Raw genomic sequence first — 20,944 nt, 5'->3', positions numbered from 1 at the left:
GCCGTGTTGTTTGACTCCTTCAATGGAGATGGAAGCAACACGGAAGCAGGTTTTGGGGATGAAGAAGATGATGATGATGATGAGGTTGTAGATAGCTCATAGCAAGCAAGCGGAGAACCGGTTTTCCCGACAGCCAGGAACTGTTTCTCACCCTGGACCTGGAGCCAGTACCCCCCGAACCCACCCAAGGCTGCCTCCTGGACCCGGCAGGCGGAGAAGGGACCTCCGGTGAGTGTACCTTTTAAAATACTATACATGGTTTAAAAGCAAGCATGTGAAAGGATTAATTTGCCCTGGCATTTGCGGCTCTCCTGGGTGTACTCCCAAAGCCTTTGCAAAAGGTTTCTGGGGAGGGCAGACTTATTGCGTCCTCCATGGTAGGACACTTTACCACTCCAGGCCAGTAACACGTACTCGGGAATCATTGTACAACAAAGCATTGCAGTGTATGTTTGCTGGCGTTCAAACAACATCCGTTCTTTATCTCTCTGTGTTATCCTCAGGAGAGTGAGATATCATTCATGGTCACCTGGTTGAAATAGGGTACTTTTCTTCAGGGGACACTCAGAGGAGCCCGTTCCTGCTGGGCTGTTTGCCTATGGCTGAACAGAAATGTTCCCTGCTGTTAGCCACGGGGAGGGGGTAGGGTTGAGGGGGTAGCCACGCGGTGGGGGGAGGCAAAATGCGACCTTGTAACGAAAGCACATGTGCTATGTATGTAATGTTAACAGCAAGGTTTACCCTGAAAGACTGTAGCCACTGTTTTATAAAATGTGTCTTTTTAAATACCGCTGTCCCTTTTTTTTCTCCACCAGCTGCATGTGTTTCAATGATCACAGGATCTTCTCCTTCCCAGAGGCTAGTGAAGATTAGAAAGAAAAAAAACGCACTCGTGATGAAATGTTCTCTGAGCTCATGCTGTCCTCCCACACTGACAGAGCCCAGACGAATGCGTGGAGGCAAATAATGTCAGAGTGCAGGAAAGCACAAAATGACCGGGAGGAGAGGTGGCGGGCTGAAGAGAGTAAGTGGCGGGCAGAAGACAGGGCTGAAGCTCAAATGTGGCGGCAGCGTGATGAGAGGAGGCAGGATTCAATGCTGAGGCTGCTGGAGGATCAAACCAGTATGCTCCAGTGTATGATTGAGCTGCAGCAAAGGCAGCTGGAGCACAGACTGCCACTACAGCCCCTGTGTAACCAACCACCCTCCTCCCCAAGTTCCATAGCCTCCACACCCAGACGCCCAAGAACGCGGTGGGGGGACCTCCAGCCAACTAGCCACTCCACCACAGAGGATTGCCCAAAAAACAGAAGGCTGGCATTCAATAAATTTTAAAGTTGTAAACTTTTCAAGTGCTGTGTGGCATTTTCCTTCCCTCCTCCACGACCCCTCCTGGGCTACCTTGGTAGTCATCCCCCTATTTGTGTGATGAATGAATAAAGAATGCATGAATGTGAAGCAACAATGACTTTATTGCCTCTGCAAGCAGTGATCGAAGGGAGGAGGGGAGGGTGGTTAGCTTACAGTGAAGTAGAGTGAACCAAGGGGCGGGGGGTTTCATCAAGGAGAAACAAAGAGAACTTTCACACCGTAGCCTGGCCAGTCATGAAACTGGTTTTCAAAGCTTCTCTGATGCGTACCGCGCCCTCCTGTGCTCTTCTAACCGCCCTGGTGTCTGGCTGCGCGTAACCAGCAGCCAGGCGATTTGCCTCAACCTCCCACCCCGCCATAAACGTCTCCCCCTTACTCTCACAGATATTGTGGAGCACACAGCAAGCAGTAATAACAGTGGGAATATTGGTTTCGCTGAGGTCTAAGCGAGTCAGTAAACTGCGCCAGCGCGCCTTTAAACGTCCAAATGCACATTCTACCACCATTCTGCACTTGCTCAGCCTGTAGTTGAACAGCTCCTGACTACTGTCCAGGCTGCCTGTGTATGGCTTCATGAGCCATGTCATTAAGGGGTAGGCTGGGTCCCCAAGGATAACTATAGGCATTTCAACATTCCCAACAGTTATTTTCTGGTCTGGGAATAAAGTCCCTTCCTACAGCTTTTGAAACAGACCAGAGTTCCTGAAGATGCGAGCGTCATGTACCTTTCCCGGCCATCCCACGTTGATGTTGGTGAAACGTCCCTTGTGATCCACCAGAGCTTGCAGCACTATTGAAAAGTACCCCTTGCGGTTTATGTACTCGCCGGATTGGTGCTCCGGTGCCAAGATAGGGATATGGGTTCCGTCTATGGCCCCACCGCAGTTAGGGAATCCTATTGCAGCAAAGCCATCCACTATGACCTGCACATTTCCCAGGGTCACTACCCTTGATATCAGCAGATCTTTGATTGCGTGGGCTACTTGCATCACAGCAGCCCCCACAGTAGATTTGCCCACTCCAAATTGATTCCCGACTGACCAGTAGCTGTCTGGCGTTGCAAGCTTCCACAGGGCTATTGCCACTCGCTTCTCAACTGTGAGGGCTGCTCTCATCTTGGTATTCATGCGCTACAGGGCAGGGGAAAGCAAGTCACAAAGTTCCATGAAAGTGCACTTACGCATGCAAAAGTTTCGCAGCCACTGGGAATCGTCCCAGACCTGCAACACTATGCGGTACCACCAGTCTGTGCTTGTTTCCCGAGCCCAGAATTGGCGTTCCACAGCATGAACCTGCCCCATTAGCACCATGATGCATGCATTGGCAGGGCCCATGCTTTCAGAGAAATCTGTGTCCATGTCCTGATCACTCACATGACCGCGCTGACGTCGCCTCCTCGCCCGGTAACGCTCTGCCAGGTTTCGGTGCCGCATATACTGCTGGATAATGCGTGTGGTGTTTAATGTGCTCCTAATTGCCAAAGTGAGCTGAGCGGCCTCCATGCTTGCCTTGGTATGGCGTCCGCACAGAAAAAAGGCGCAGAACGATTGTCTGCCATTGCTCTGACAGAGGGAGGGGCGACTGACGACACGGCTTACAGGGTTGGCTTCAGGGAGCTAGAAATCAACAAAGGGGGTGGCTTTACATCAAGGAGTATTTCAGGCAGGACTTCACGGAGGGTTCCAATAAGAAATGGTGCACCTAAGTTATTGTTCTTATTGGAACAAGGAGGTTAGCCTGGCCTCTGATTGATACATGGCTAGATTTACCTCGCTGCACCTTCTCTGTGAGTGACTGCAGTGTGACCTAGAGGAATGAGTCCCCTAGACAGGGGAGAGGGGGAAGCAAATGAGTACAAAACAAATCTGGTCTATTTCTTGTTTTGATCCACTCCATCTATCTTTTACATCTTTGGCTGGCAGCAGACGGTGCAGAAGGACTGCAAGCCATCCACATCTCATGGTTGCTCGGCAGAAGACGGTGCAGTAGGACTGCTAGCCATCCTCATCTCTTGCCTGCCCGGCAGAAGATGATGCAATAAGACTGCTAGCAATCCGTATTGCCTGCCTGCTCACCATAAGATGGTTCAATAGGACTGACTGCAGGACTAAAGAGAATGACCTGGTCAAGTCACTCCAAATTTAGACCCTGCGCCCATGTCTGCCCAGGCGCTCTTGGCCGACGTGGCCAGGAGCACCTCGGACATGACGATGACAGCTACCAGTCGTATTGTACCGTCTGCTGCCACAAGGCAATGGGTTGCTGCTACTGTGTAGCAATGCAGTACCGCGTCTGCCAGCACCCAGGAGACATACGGTGACAGTGAGCTGAGCAGGCTCCATGCTTGCCGTGGTATGGCGTCTGCACAGGTAACTCAGGAAAAAAGGCGCGAAACGATTGTCTGCCCTTGCTTTCACGGAGGGAGGGAGGGAACGGGGGCCTGACGATATGTACCCAGAACCACCCGCAACAATGTTTTAGCCCCATCAGAGTGCTCCATTGTGACTGCTCTGGACAGCACTCTCAACTCAGATGCACGATTGTTTGCCGTTGCTCTGACGCAGGGAGGGGCGACTGACGACACGGCTTACAGGGTTGGCTTCAGGGAGCTAAAATCAACAAAGGGGGTGGCTTTACATCAAGGAGTATTTCAAGCAGGACTTCACGGAGGGTTCCAATAAGAAATGGTGCACCTAAGTTATTGTTCTTATTGGAACAAGGAGGTTAGCCTGGCCTCTGATTGGTACATGGCTAGATTTACCTCGCTGCACCTTCTCTGTGAGTGACTGCAGTGTGACTTAGAGGAATGAGTCCCCTAGACGGGGGAGGAGGAGGAAGCAAATGAGTACAAAACAAATCTGGTCTATTTCTTGTTTTGATCCACTCCATCTATCGTTTACATCTTTGGCTGGCAGCAGACGGTGCAGAAGGACTGCATGCCATCCACATCTCAGGGCTGCTCGGCAGAAGATGGTACAATACGACTGCTAGCCATCCTCATCTCTTGCCTGCCTGGCAGAAGATGATGCAATAGGACTGCTAGCAATCCGTATCGCCTGCCTGCTCACCATAAGATGGTTCAATAGACTGACTGCAGGACTAAAGAGAATGACCTGATCAAGTCACTCCAAATTTAGTCCCTGCACCCATGTCTGCCCAGGCGCTCTTGGCCGACGTGGCCAGGAGCACCTCGGACATGACGATGACAGCTACCAGTCGTATTGTACCGTCTGCTGCCACAAGGCAATGGGTTGCTGCTACTGTGTAGCAATGCAGTACCGTGTTTGCCAGCACCCAGGAGACATACGGTGACAGTGAGCTGAGCGGGCTCCATGCTTGCCGTGGTATGGCGTCTGCACAGGTAACTCAGGAAAAAAGGTGCGAAACAATTGTCTGCCCTTGCTTTCACGGAGGGAGGGAGGGAACGGGGGCCTGACGATATGTACCCAGAACCACCCGCGACAATGTTTTAGCCCCATCAGGCATTGGGATCTCAACCCAGAATTCCAATGGGCAGCGGAGACTGCGGGAACTGTGGGATAGCTACCCACAGTGCAACACTCCAGAAGTCGATTCTAGCCTCGGTACTGTGGAAGCACTCCGCCGAGTTAATGCACTTAATGCACTTAGAGCATTTTCTGTGGGGACACACACACTCGAATATATAAAACCGATTTCTAAAAAAACGACTTCTATAAATTCGACCTAATTTCATAGTGTAGACATACCCTTCGATTCAATGTGCCAGTCACCTAACCGCAGAGGAGGAACTTGGGGAAGGGGAATTAGAACCTTGAGAATTATCCATCGAACACAAACAGAACACTTCAAACTTCTTCCAAACACCCACAGACTTTCCTGATAGATGCTGCTTAGACAACTTCTCCCATGTGTTCCCTCTATTCATCAGTGAGAAAAGGAAAAGACCTATCAGATCATCAAGCATATCCACCCTACAGCAAGAACAGGTTATAGTCTCCCAAGACAGCAGATGTCAATATATTAGTGGTGATATTAAACTGGTATGACACTAGACCTTAGGGAAACAGGTCAAGGTAATGGAATGTGGTACACATGCCATCACCTTAAAGCAAGAGAACAATACTGTGTGAAGCTGATTCTTTCCTCAACCTCCTTCTGGAAAATACATAACATTAATATTATATTTATAAAATTAACTAAAAGATTGTAAATTGGAGTCACGTGTATTCATGGATGGTTTGGGAATTGGTCCCACGTGCAAATGTTTGAGAACCACTACATGGAGGCTGGTCTGTAATCATGAATCCTGGACCTGCTCAGGCATCGTTAGATTCGGCCTTCTTACCTAGTCTACAACGAGTTTCTGGAAAGGAACAGAGGATGAATTTGAGCCCTTCTACCTACAGTATTTATATGACTCCATTACCATAGAATCTGGGCGCTGTAGGGCAGAATCCGGGTGCTGGAGGGCAGAATCCACAAGGGTTGGCATATTATTATATCCAAAGTTTAAGAGAGAGCAGCATGTAACATATGTTTAACACTTTCTGTAAGGATAGCTAGGCTTTCTTGTATGATTTGTAGAGCTTCCTGTTTTACGGTCCTAAGAATTTAAAAATGGCCATACTGTGTCAGATCTTTGGTCATCTAGCCCAGTATCCTTTCTCCGGCAGTAGCCAATGCAGAATAGGGCAATTATTGAGTGATCCATCCCCTGCCGTCCACATCATCTGGCAGTCAGAGGCTTAGGGACACCCAAAGCATAGGGTTGTACCCTGACCATCTTGGCTTATAGCCATGGATGGACCTATCCTCCATGAACTTACCTAATTATTTTTTGAACCCTGTTATAGCTTTGGCCTTCACACCACGCCCCAACAACAATTTCCACAGATTGTGTGTGTATTGTGTGAAGAAGTACTTCCTTTTGTTTGCTTGTTCTAAACCTGCTGCCTATACATTTCATTGGGTGACCCCTGGTTCGTGTGTGATATCGGGCCACTGTAAAACATGTGCATTTTGGTATTTTCACAGCATCTTGGCACCTCCAATTCTTTGCTGAAAGCAGAGAAACAAGTGCAGATGCAGGCACAAAATTATATATAAACAAAAAAATTTCCCAGTGTTTTTAAACACTTGCTCCTAAAAAAAAAAATCAGATTTGGTGTGATTTGAGTTTGGAGTATAGATGAGCAGCAGGGGAAAATTTTGCTGTATTTTATCCAGTTGGCTCACCCTTAATCTCAGGATCGTAGTACAGTGGGTAGATATGTAGAAGACCAAACAGATGATACGTCAGACATTAAATGGATGCTGACACTTGACCTTAGCGAAAAAGTCTTCTTCATCTCTTATTCTATTAAACTCCATGTTAAAAGGTAGAGAGGTGTCTGGACGAAGCCTAAAAAAGTTAATTTAAATTGTAACAACCCCCACTTCCTATGTTAGCTCCTGAGCTGCTCTACTCTTTCATCTTATTCTCCTTCTGTGACCTTAATGATTTGATTGTAGGAGAAATTAAGTTAATGAGAAAAAGGTGATTAAAGACATACAAGAAAAGCGCTCTCACAAAATGCTCTTCACTCCATTATTCTACCCCTTTGAGAACAAAAATAATTATGCGCTTTATTCTCCCCAGCTGACGAGTGTTATGGCATTAGAACCACCACCATTTTCTTCTCATCACTTGGCCAAACTTTAAATAATGTTTCTGAGTCTTATTCAAATGATGGAGTCAAAATCTCTGCAGCACACGCCTGCTCATAGAGTATTCTGCCTGGCTGTGCTGGCGACCTGAGTTCCATTCCTAATTCCTAGCTCTCATTCCCAGGCTAGCGATGGCACAGACATGGCAGGATCCACCCCCTGGCTTGCAAAGCAGGCAGTTGCGTGGTTACAGCTGCCATCCAGGGGCCAGAGACTTTCAAAGGTCAAACTCTTGGGTAAGTGACCACACTCTTAACCTTTCCTCAACAGCAGGAACCAAAGAGGAGCAGCCGCCCACCACCACTGGAACTGTCATTCACGAAGTAGGAGCCTGTGTGGCCTCATTGCAAGACATACAGTCTACCACCACAGCATGACAGCACTGTTCATTTAAAGACACAGGACCAATAAAAGAATAAATAAATAATGCTACCAGCTTGCCATACTTCCTTCTAGAACTCGTCTTCACCAGCTCTGACCTTTCCCACAACACAAGCCAAACACAACATCCAAGACGGCTGCCAGATCTTCTAACATCTGGCACATCCTGCTAACCTTTACCCCCATTGCTGGATAATCAACATAACCCCAGTTCTGACAGGAAGAAACAGACACCAGAAACATCCACCAACAAGGGGAAACAACAATGAAGTACCTAGTAACTACATTCCATACACTTCCACCTTCATGGCCTGTCACAGTAAGCTCATGGATCCAACTAAATTTGAGAACATCCTCAAAAACATCATAACTACACACTGAGCATAAGCAGAGATGTCCTGGCATCTAAACACCACCTTCTCCTTTACCATCTCACATATCACCATAGTTCTCTGATGACTTGCAATGAATGAACCTAAAAAGGAAGCAAACTCAAATGCTGATGGCAAAGATCCAAGGCAAAGGCAAACTTCAACACAAGAGTTTCCTAGATTCTTGCTCCATGATCATGATAAAAGTGAAGAGATGATTCTTCCCTTTGGTTATTGCAGCTGCTAAATCATGAACTTTCCAGGATGGTTAATCACATGTCATCTAAAACTCAGCATTGTGAAAACTGCCAACCGTGTTTACAGAGATGAACTGAATCTGGGATGAAGTTATGCCACAGGAACCACATACCAACCCCACGACTTCCGCCTTTCTCAGCCTTGGTCCCAGGCACATGAGAGAACCTCAAACAAGCAATCTGAGCCATCATGTGCAATTCACAGCCCTGCCCCTCATGCTTAGTAAAAGACCCAGACTCACCTGAGGCTAGTTCAGTCTCCGTGGTTCATTAGATACTCAGTGTTTTCTACTGGAGCTGTCCCAAAAATGGCCAAACAACATCAAGTGCCATGTCCAATGAAGTGAGCTGTAGCCCACGAACGCTTATGCTCAAATAAATTTGTTAGTCTCTAAGGTGCCACAAGTACTCCTTTTCTTTTTGCGAATACAGACTAACATGGCTGCTACTCTGAAACATGTCAGGGATAGTGGTTTTTGTGATGTGAAACATTATTCACTGGGAGGAAGACTGAGAAATACAAGAACCATTTCAAATAGTTCTCTAAATCACTAAGCCGCCATGAAATGCAAATAGTTTTTGGTTAAGCACATAAGAACAGCCATACTGGGTCAGACCAAAGATATATCTAGCCCAATATCCTGTCTTCCGACAGTGGCCAGTGCAAGGTACCCCAGAGGGAATGAACAGAACAGGTAATCACCAAGTGATCCATCCCCTGTCACCCATCACCCAAGGCTAGATCTGAGCAAGCTAAATCCCTCAGCCATCCAAGTTCCTTAATCTCGCCACTCTTGACCGTGTGTGGGATTTTCAACAGCACTTAGCATTGGTCTAACTCTGCTCTCCCTGAAGTCAATGGGAACACTCCAATGACAAGCCAAATACTGAATAGTTTTGAAGATTGCCCTCCTGAGTTTAAACAATTTATGCATTTATAATTTGCCCCATTATATATCATCTAGACTAAATTTCCCATGCACTTTTGTAAAAAGAGAATTTTTCCTTCTAAGGAGCTGATACCCCGCCTCCCACTAAAAAAATCAAATACAAAAGGGTACATGTAGTATCAGAAAATGGCACGAATAATCTGTAAAGAAGCAATTTAAAAACAGAGAAGACATCCTGAGAATGTTTCCTTCTCATTACAGCCCAGTGATAAGAGACCCAGCTACATGTGATGTGCTACTTTGGCACAGTTCAAAGGGTGTCAGATCCACTTGTTCGAGATAAGTGGAGCTTCAGTCAAATTAAGTCTATACCTGTTCAAAGGCAGTTGCAGCGTTCATGCTGGGGTGATGCTGCCTTCCCTCAAAAGTTACATGAAAGTCACTGTGCTGGTCACAGCAACCCTCCCAAAACCGAGAGGGAGAAAAAAAAAACTACCATTGTTTCCTGCTTAAACAGTTAACAGTTCTATGATTCTGCTCCAGGACTTCCAGGAGTTGTAGTGTTCCAAAGGAGGACCATTTGGGGTATTGTAATGCTACCCAATCCTAGCAACCAGATCTCCAGTGCTTCTCCTAACTAAGGCACAGAAAAAATTATTTCATGCATATCGTGATCAGGTTTAAGCCATTTAATTATGACTGAAGAAACTGAGATCCTATGTGCTTTGTTTTTTTAAAAAGATGTGTAAGGTGCCCAGATAGTACGTAGATTCTTTCGACAGGTTTGACAGGAACCTCAGATACCTAGATTAAACCTAAATCCTTATTGGCTTTTGTCTGATTCAGTATGCAATGTAGTTGTAGCCATGTCAGTCCCAGGATATTGGGGAAACAAGGTGGATGAGGTAATATCTTCTATTGGACCAACTTATTTTGGTGAGGACTGATAGGTCAGAGTGAGACACCCTCATATGAGACATCCTATGACCTGTGCATGAATGCTTTTCACAAAACCATCACTCTATGTCTGACCGATCAGTCTTCAAACTCAAAGAAAACCTACACAACACTTTCAAAAGATGAGCCTGGGAGCTTAAATTCATAATTCTGCTAGACACTAAAAATCATGGACGGAAAAGACACAGTGGATTTATGGCTTATTACAACAGGCTGTAACACACTAATGCCCTCTCTTTGTCCTATAACTGCAGAGGTGTTAATTTCCCACTCTGAATGGTCCCTCACAATATGTGCTAACAACTTATGCTAAACAATCTGCTCCACCTTGCATTTAGCTGTGACACTCAGGCTATGTCTACACTAGGCACCTTTTAGCGACAGAGCTGTGCACGACAGCCATGCTGCTAAGAGGTGCACAGTGTAGCCGCTCTTTGTCAGCGGGAGGGAGCTCTCCCACCAACAAAATAAATCCACCCCCAACGAGAGGCGGTAGGGCGGTCCACACTGGCGCTTTTCGTCGGTAAAACTTCTGTCATTCGGGGTGCAGGGGGTTTCACATCCCTGAACGACAAAAGTTTCACCGACGAAAGTGCAGTGTAGACAAAGCCTCAGACAAAACCTTTTCAAGACCTGAAGAAGAGCTCTGTACGGCTCGAAAGCTTGTCTCTTCCACTAGCAGAAGTTGGTCCAATAAAAGATATTAGCTCACCCACCTTGCCTGATCCAGTCTGAATTCCGACCAAAATCCCCCAAGTCTACATGGAGCAGCATTTGCATGGACAGAGAGGGATACAGTTCCCCTAACTGGCATTCCTTTGGCAGATTGGGTTCATTCTCCATAGAAGAAGCACTGTATAGAACATGTTTTAAGTGACAGAGGAACAGACTGTCAGCTAGTGGGTTAGAGCAATGGGAACTGGGATCCAAGATTCCTGTGTTTTACTCCTGGCTCTGTCACTGACCCATAGTGTAACCCTGAGCAAATCATTTACCCACTCTGTGCCCAGTTTCCTATTTGTAAAATAGCCAACATTTACCTACCGAAGCGTATTGTGTGGATTAATATTTGTGAGCTTGCTGTATGAAACTCAAAAGGGCCTGATCCTGCACAATCCAGGCACTGAATGTTGTGCAAATTGAGAATTGAGTAGCAGAGATGGTGCAGGGGAACCAGATCCTGCATTCATGAAACATGGCTGTGTGTTTGCCAAGTAACTCCTGCCTACCAGCAGGAGAGAGACCTAAGAGGGAAGCAGACAGCTGAGTGCCTCACTAACATGAGGAGGATTACACTCGTGGCCGTGTCTCTTCAGACACATACATTCTCCACCCATGCCCCACTCCTCCATCACCTGCATTGCATGTAGTCTGCCCTGGTGATGGAGTGCAAATACCACAAGTGACTTGCAAAGCACACTGCAAGAACTTTCAGAATCAAGATCTATACAAGTACAGTACTATGTTTCTAAGAAAACAACACTGACATGATATGTAGTGGACTCACCACCAGTTCCTATTCCCATCAGTGAGAACTGTGGCTAGTAACAGTGGATGGACATCACTGATATCTTAATTCTATTTATAAAATGTTGAATCACAAACTTCCCCCTTTTATTTTTAAAATGAAATCCAGGCACAGCTGCATCCCAGAGAGTATGAAAAGCTATTCCTTGTGTACAGTATACAGCACTGATTTCTGCAGCAATTCTGTGCTGTAAATTGTGCTGATGAGATTTCTCACATAAATCTTACCATTTGCTAAAATAAAACCCCAAATGGGTGGTAAGAAGACACACAGAGTTTGCTGATCGGTCTCTAAAATCAAATCTGTTTTGGGCTGCTTTTTCAGTTATGTATTTAGTTGGTTTCTTTCTTTTTTCTCAAAAAAGTCTGTACATTTGAGCCACTGGGAAACTAAAGAAAAAAGGTGAAAGTCAGTGCTATTGAGTAAGCCATTAAAAATCTAGTTTTTATAGACGGGGACATTAAAAACTTTGTATTTAAGCTTTTCGCTTGTACAATGAAAATAGCAACTAGATATAAATTTCATGGTCTCTAAAAAGCAAAACCCTGTGGCCTATGAAAACAAAATTATCTTTGTAATGCAACTTTGGAATGGAAATTTAAACTCCAAAGGTAATTTTCCATTGAGAGTGCTCACTGATGCATGAATTATACTCGCAGGGATGTGTAAATAGGATTTGTTTGATGGCTTCATCATCCCTCCATTATATCAAATCTTCTAAAGCGGTAGGAGACATCATAGGGATGTTTGTAGATTCCTTGTCTGAAGACGCAGTGGGGGCAAAATCATATCATCCCTATTGAGGAACAGGGCCTGACCATGAAATCGAAATTAATGCCGTAACAATCTACTTATAAGTCTCTGAAGCAGCCTGGATGAGGATGAATGAGAAGCAAAATATTGTTAGCATTTTATTGAAATTAAATAAAAAAGTCTGACATGACAGAAACCACATTACAGGCTAATACGGGATTAGATGAAGCAATTATAGCACCATTGTTTTGGGGCCACATGATGCAATAAGAGATGCAAGCTTTTGTCAGGATTGCTTGCCTTGAGACAGCGACTCCCAAACTCTTCAAGTAACTGCCTACCTACTTGGTTTGGCTGAGATAGTCTTAGGTTTTGAAAGTCAACCCACTGATCTATCCTGGCCCAATGTCCCGTTGCTGGCAGACTCCCCTCCCAGCTGCTCAGTGGTCTCACCTCTCAAAGGTACTGATCTCAGGCAGCTCCTGAACAGGTCGACAGGCAGCAGCAGATGTGTGGAGCCAGAGGATGGTTGCCTGCAGGTGAGACAAATAACCAGGGGAGGAAGCCACTGAGCAGCTGCCTGTATGCTACTGTAGGAAGAGAGATTCAGTGTTCATGGTAATAAGGATGAATCACAGAGAGAGAGGGGCAAGGGAAGCCCTGGAAGAGAACAACTGAAGGCAGAAAAGGGGTAACATTCTCTGACTTTTCAAACAAGGCAAGGATCTGGCAGGCCCTAGAGGATTTTATGTGCCTATTAGTAAATTTTAGATTATTCTTCTAAATAGAACATACTCTCAAAGTCACCAGAATGAGCACAGAATTGTCTGGCAGCCACCAGACTCCCAGACTATTTGGCGAAATGTCCTGCAGGTTGGTTCACTAGACTAAGTTCCTAGCTGTATGTGCTTCCTGCACTGCTGGTGTCTGAGCTCCTTTTCTCCATAGGGTTTCTGCTATTTATCAGTCAGGAATCAAAAGGCTGATGCTTCATATGGAGGTGCAATTAGTTGTCTCACCGTCCAGTCCACCCACTGGGCCACTGTGCTGAGCTGCACTTATATAAATGGATGCTCAAGGATTCCACCTGTTACACCCATCAGCACAGAAGGTGTGTCGTGCTACAATCGCCTCGTACAGTAGGCAGCAGTCAACAGGCTCTAAGTTTCTTGAGTCTGATTTTGAATTGGATTGTGAGTGCTAAAGACACACTTGCCACACCGGGCAATACTCCCAGACAGGGCTGGACTGGAAGATTTTGAAGCTGATTACTCAACGGTAAGAAAAAACAATGAGACAAAGTTACAATCACAATATTCGCAAAAAGACAAGGAGTACTTGTGGCACCTTAGAGACTAACAAATTTATTTGAGCATAAGCTATTGGATGCATTTAGCTGTAGCTCACGAAAGCTTATGCTCAAATAAATTTGTTAGTCTCTAAGGTGCCACAAGTCCTCCTTGTCTTTTTGCGAATACAGACTAACACGGCTGCTACTCTGAAACCAATCACAATATTAATAGCCTGCACTGTATATACTGATTTAAACAACATACGTGGAGGATAGGTTTGAAACTCCTATTTTCATGTACTTAACAACCAGGAAAGATGAACTGAGACATAAAGCAGTAGTGGTATGCAGTATTTCCCAATCTACTAACGGGTTATTGTAAGGCATTACATGCCACATTATCTCACAGTAAAAGACAAAGAGTTTAATAATGCTGTCAAAGGCACCAGAACCAGATCAAAATCTTGAACTAATTTTGTAAAATGATATATATATATATATATATATATATATATATATATATATATATATATATAGGTTATGCTATTATAAACAAAGTGCAAAGCTACATGATAGGGAGAGTGTGGTCTAGTGGTGAAAGCAAGGAACTAGGAGTTGGGACTCCTGGGTTCTATTCCCACTATCTATGCCCTATAAGAAACAAGGCAAGTAACTTCATATCTCTGTGCCTTATTTTCCCCAAGCTGTCAAATGGGAATAATAGAACTTGCTTCACAGTATGAAGCTTAATTTGTTAATGTCTGCAAAATGCTTTGAGATTCCTTTGATGAAAAGTGCAATAGAGATGCAAAGCATTATAGCCTGGCTTAAAACTGAAACCAATGAATGAGTGACAAGAATGAATCAGAGTTATTCTACTGATACACAAGAAGAAACCACCTCCAGCTCACTCTCTCTTAGCTCTGCAAACCTAATGAGGACAATGAAACATCTAAACTGCCACTGAAGGTATCATTTGAAGTTAATGGGATCTCACAGATGTAACTGAATGAGAACATAATTAGGTCTGAAAATCCTTCATTTCTGGTGATGATGTGTAAGGAGGAAAGAACCCAGTTTGACTCGTAGTCCTTAGCTGGAATGGGAGATAATCCAACATTGTTATTGATACCCAAACATGGAAACCCACAATGATACTTTAACAATCGCTTTTCAGAGCAGAACTGCCTTTTAAGGTCAGCATTTCTAAAGGAAATGGGTAGCTAAGCAAAAGCTTGGTTGGCAAATATAACAATAATTAGTTGAACTATATGATAAACCATGAACAGGAAGATCTTGAGGGTCTAGCATAAGTCTTCCTGGCAGAAGGTCTCTCTGTGACTGAGCCTATTTGGTAGGACATTGGTCTTGTTTGTAGAAACAGCTGAGAGGAAGAATGAGGTGCCCAGCAACTTGGCTTCCAGAATCATGTGGCTGCAAATAGTTCCTCCTGTTTTACTGGCATAAGCCACTGAATCACGATGGTCACAGAGGACTGGCATATGCTGTTTTATTAAGACGCCATATGGATGGCTCATAATTCCAATGTGTTGATGCCTATTGTCCTTGTGCTTCAGCCAGAACAGAAGAACTTTGGCTGAAGTTATGCTAAATGAGCACTCCAGCCCTTAAGAATGACATCAGCAGCAACAAATCTCCAGCATGAGGTACAGTCTAAGCATAGGGCCAGCAACCCACGAAAACAGAGTTCTAATCCAGACCTTGACCAGGTCTTGCTTTGTGGTCGTGGCAAGTCACAACTTCTCTGTGTCGACTTCCCCATCAGTAAAATGTGAGCAATACATCTAACAACCACACACAAGGGCTGTGAGGATTGATTAACACATATAAAGAGCTATCTGTTCTAAATCTATTTTAGGTATGTCTGTAGGCCCCATTACCTTAGTATTTGAGCACCTCATAATCTTTAATGTATTTATCCTCACAACACCCTCTGGGCTAGGGAAGTGCTATTATTTTACAGACAGGGAACGGAGGGACACAGACACTACGTGATTTGCTCAAGGTCATACAGGAAGCCTGAGGCACAGAAGGGAATTGAACCTGGGGTCCGAAATCTCAACCTGCCCTAACCTATCCTCTATTTATAAATATCATTACTAAACCTGGGGCAGTGAAGAGCACCCAGTTCTTAGGTCCCAAAGGACAAATATCCAATGAAGGCAAATCAGACATGTTCTTGGTTATGGTGATCATAGCAGTTGCCCTTATTCTTCATGACATACAGGAACCATTACTGCAGTCATGATCCACAATGTGTAAAAGAGAACCCAGAAGCTGCTGGAAGATCCTAGCACTTACAGCTCTTAATGGGTTGCTTTCTTGATTGCCTCAGAGTTGGGTTTTAAGTTACCAAGGGTCTAGACTCAGGCTGGATTTATTCTGAAGAGAGAGAATTTAATGCTGTGGTGGAGGGAGGTAACAGGGCAATAAGTGTAGCAGGGTAAAATGTAAAGTATTGTTATAAATTTAATATAGACCTATGACTTGCACATGCAACAACACTCTGAGGACCTGCACTTGGGATATCATTGGTTGTGACATCCTAACATGGTGTCTCAATGGAAACTGTTTAAATCCCAACTTATGGGGCTCTGGAAAGCCTTGTCCATAGCTCTTGAATTGATGCTCCAGGCCTGTTCATGTGATGGAGATATTTCTTGACCTGCCCCTAAAAGCTGAGGGTTCAGCCCTCTCAGGATCAGGCCCTTTATTTCTAGTAGGAAGAAGGTGGTCTACTTTCATTGGGCAGTCTTTTGAGGGGGGAAAGGTGAAAAGAGAGATGGGATCAGGCAAGAACCTCAGGGCATTTGGATCTACTAAGCAAGTAACAGAAGAATTACAGCCATTCTTCTTGAAGTATGGTAGGAAGTACAAGAAATTGTTGGGACTTAGGAATTTCTGAGGTATATTTATATATACACATGCACACCTGCATGAATGACAACAAAATTGCCTTCCCATTCTAATGGCTTGAGCCAAATCCCCTAAGGTAATAACGTCCTTGTCCTGCATTGCTGGAACAGTGGAATGTGACTGGAAGTGATTTGTGGAACTAGACAGTTCTTAATGTTATAATATGTAAGACTCCATGACAGGTAACACATACCCTGAGAAAGAATGAGGTTGGGAGGAGCGGTGTGATGTTCCTAAATACTACTAGGAAATAATATCCCTCTCTGCCTGCCATGGAGTATACACAAAACAGCCTGAAATGTCAAGCACATAGAGAAAAAGGAGTTAAAAGGGGCCCACTTGCTGGCATGCAGGGAAAGGCTACATTAATTGCCAAATTAACACTTCATATATTCATAGTTAATTTTGGCAACTGATTTCAGTTGGGGGAGGAGGGAAATTCTCCTGTCCTTCAAGTTACTAGACATGTATTAGGAATGACAGCCTATGATTGCTGCAGACAGCATCTAATTAACTGTCATTATAAAACACATGTCAAAGCCTGGGGCCTATGCTGGATCTGCTGCCTAATTTAGCTCCAGAATATTAAAGGCCCCTTTCAAACAAGCTGGTGAATGAATTTTGTTGTCTTATTAAACAACCTGGTTTCCTCACAAGCCCCCTCTCCCTTTTGGTGTTCACGTTTCAAACAAGTGATGGATTTAAAACCACTTCCTTGCTGGCTTCTTACTACTCAGCCTTAGAGAAGGACTGGAACACAAGTATGACATGAAAGTAGAAGCTGTCTGCAAAACTATTAGCCATCTAATGAAACAATTATATCTAAATAACAATGACACTTACAGGGCTTATTTTCTTACTACTACATCACACAGTTAGATCTTAGCTCTCTTTTTTATTAATTAGAGCGAGGCATAAATTAATCTCTCTGTGTCTCAGTTAGATTTGTTAGGAGGAAGCAGTGCAACACATAGGATAGGAATTGATTAGCATTCAATGATAGAGGTACCTTGTACCTCTTCAAGCTGTGAAGTCACCAAACGTGACTGCTAGGGTCAGAATATTAGTAAAAGGACTAGAAAAGAATCTTCTCTCAAGAGGAGGGTTGAGGATGTCCACATTTGGGATGGGAAACTGGGACTCTTTCAATATGAATAATCTGACTATGGATTTCTCTCAATCGCTCCCTCTTCTCAGATGAGAAGTCTACCAGAAGAATAGTATAACTCCAGTATGTTGTAGTAATGTGACAAAAGCTGCACAGAAATCAGATCCTGGTAAGAAGATTTTAATACCAGAATCCAAAGGTTCTCTATTATGGTTGCCTCAAACATCTAGATTTTGCCTAATTCTTCATAAGTGGCTACATCATATGTCAACATGTACAGAATAGGAAAAGTGTGATTCTCCTAATCTGGAAATTAACCATCTTAACATAGCATGTTTGCGTTGTGGAAGAATGAAGTCTCTGACCTATGGATATGTACAAAAAGTCTCTCCAAATGAGTTCTTTTTACACAAGTGTTCAATACTCTCCTAGATCCACAGGATGGTATAATGTGTCCTTATCTGAGCTGCGCATTTTAGGGTCTGCAGACTGATTTCAGAAATGGAATGAAAATCAGATACAGCATCAGAATAGAAAGGAAGAGCTGATCTCTCAAAAACTACTGGTTCAGGGAATCTTTGAGAGGGTTCATTAATCATTAGGACTTGAAGTTCCCTTGGTCTATTCTTTGATTGGTATTTGTAAATAGAGTATCTTACTTCACTTAACTTTAAGGGTTCAAAAGAGGGGTTAGAGCTTTGAGACTATTACTGAAGTCCAAGTCCCTGAATTTGCATTTTCTAGTTAGTCGTATGTCACCAGTTTCTCCCCTAGACACCCGGGGCTATTCTTTGTCACATGTTCACCCTTGTGACACAGATCCCTTTCACAGGTGTCCAGGGTTACACCATCACAACAGTTCAAATGCCTTGGCTGATCATGAACTTAAGACAAGGAGACATTTTAGTTACTGGGGCTGTGATCTTGGAAAATGGTTCAGTGATTAGGGCACTAGCCTAAGAGCTGGGGGACCTTGGTTCAATTCCCTGATCTGCCACAGACTTCCTGTGTGGGAGTCAAGGGGCAAGTCGCTTGGCCTCTTAATGTCTCAGTTTCCCATCTGTAAAATGGGGATAATAGAACTATCCTACCTCAGAGGGGTGTTGTGAAGATAAATGCATTCAAATGATTGTAAGGCTCTCCAGCAGCATGGTAGTGGGGACCTTATAAGTACCTCGGATAAACAGGTCTGTCTAAAGTGTTCATACTTAAGTACCCTGAGTTGTGCTGAATGAACCCCCTTAAATGTTGCAGTCAGAGTTATATGAAGCTTATTTCCACTATCTACAAAACTAAAAACTAAATAGAAAGCATGTCCGGTAAAGTGAAATTTACAGAAATCCCATTACTGAAAACAAGCTGGTAGGTTCTGACAATACCCCAGTAAGCTTAGCTACAAAAAACAGGTAAAGAACTTAACATTTATAAGTAATTCTGCTGGAAAGTGAAAGAGGAGACAGTATAGATTTTACATAGGTTTTTACCTGCCTCCTTGGCCCCCGATCTCCTCTGGAAAAGTAAATTTTTATCACAACTCTACTTCCATTAAAACAAAGGCTGATATACAATCACCTTGCTAATTTAATGAAGCGAATTACTCCCCATTACCTGCCATGTTCAGAGAGACTTTTGGCACTAAACTGGTGAAACTCTCCTTGAGTTTTAAGCATTTTCACACCTTTGTTAACTACAAATATTCCGCCAAACTCTTCTTAGTACAAATCTCAACATAGTGGAGTGTTTAAATTCAAATGTAGAGACTGGGCATGAAATCCGGCCTTATTGAAGTCAATGGGAGTTGTGCCATAGACTTTGATGGGATCAGAAATTTACCCTGTGGGTCTAATTCTTCTTTACCCACCAATGTCACAGCACTAATTTCATTACTCCTGATTTATCCTGGTGCAAGAAGAGAATCAAGCTCACCATTTTCTTGAGTGCACCACTGAATGTCACAGGAAGCAGGGAGCATATGCCTTAGTGCTTCAACCAGCGTAGAGACTGATGATGGTTGTGGAAGAATTTTTGAACTTCCACCATGTTAGGTGTTATGACATCTTCAATGAGTTTTAAAAGGCGTGCCAGACACCTTTATGCCAGACATGTAGGAGGACTGCCCCAGAAAAGTTCTCTTGTCATCTTCATTTTGTTTTTGTTGTACAATGAAATGCCAAAAACCACCCCTACCGACCTTGTTATACTGTTCTCTGCATTCTGAAATGACATCTTTGGTAACTTGGGACACAATATCCAATGTATTTCTTTTCAGGTGTAAAATCAACAGCAGTAAATCAGAATGGATTTTCAACGTAGACATTACCAGATTATTTTTTATGACCTGACCAACCATCTTGCATTAATGTCAGAATTGATTCTCGTAGCTCTTTTATATCCCCCCCTTCCCCTAATTCTTCTCTTGCAATACATAGTAGTAGACCCGTGAGCTTAACTCTACCTGCACAAGTATATCAATCATTTCCTTACACTGTTAATTTTCTGATACACTGAAGGTGACTGTTGCTAACATAAAAGTTTTATCAAAGTTTTGCCCTGATTCAGAAAATTAATCCTATTCTGCAAAGCACTTCAGCAGATGCCATTGAAGTGCTTTGTGGAATACAGCTGGAATTATTATTATTATTTGTATTAACGTCTGGGAGTCCCAATCATGGACCAGAACCCCAGTGAATGAATAGGGATGCTAAATATGGATGGACTTAAGCATCTACTTAAGTGCTTTCCTGAACTGGACCCTTTAAGCCTTTGCCTTTCAGTTGGTTTTGTGGCACACTCACTAATTGTTCTTTCCCATTTTTAGGTGATGGAAAACAGATACTGATGCTGAAGAACTACTGAAAGGTCTTGGAAACACACTTAAATTATCAGTGTTGCTACATTTCAATGACTACAATGGCATCAAAATGTCTCACTTGTGGGGTCAAACTCATTAATAATCTGCTTTTCCACTGCAACAGACCAAAGTTTCATTCAATGGCACATTTGATCTTGAAAAATCCAAGAAACCAATTACTTGCACTCGTTGGATAAGAAAGAATCCTTTCTATCTTGCTATTTAATCTCTTGACAATGTTTATGTTTTGCTTTAGAAGAATTATCTGTTACAGATGTTTCTATTACATCAGTCCACTCACTTGCTTGCTTCTGACTGCCTTCTTCAATGTGAGGCACACTGAGTTAAATTCATATGCTTCTCTTTGATAATCACTGAACACTAAACACTAGTTAGCAGTACTGATCAGAAGCTCACACACTTACTACAATTAAAATGAAAAAAATTATCTAGAAAACTCATTGCTGTGAAGACTGAGCTTGCCAGATTTACACAGAACCGTATCATCAGCACTTGTAACGTCATTCAGAAGTTACTGATTCTAGCGAATCAAGCATCCCT

General features: G+C 43.7%; 1 protein-coding gene across 3 annotated transcripts in view; it reads right to left on the bottom strand.

Annotated features, from left to right (window-relative positions):
* EXOC4 (exocyst complex component 4) overlaps window positions 1-20,944 on the bottom strand; it is a 578,416-nt gene that overhangs the window by 185,808 nt on the left and 371,664 nt on the right. The window lies entirely within an intron of this gene.

This window comes from Chelonia mydas, chromosome 1, assembly GCF_015237465.2.
Source record: "Chelonia mydas isolate rCheMyd1 chromosome 1, rCheMyd1.pri.v2, whole genome shotgun sequence".
NCBI classification, from domain to species: Eukaryota; Metazoa; Chordata; order Testudines; family Cheloniidae; genus Chelonia; species Chelonia mydas.
Note: the sequence above shows the minus strand (reverse complement) of the source record. Positions and strands in the feature narration are given on the sequence as shown.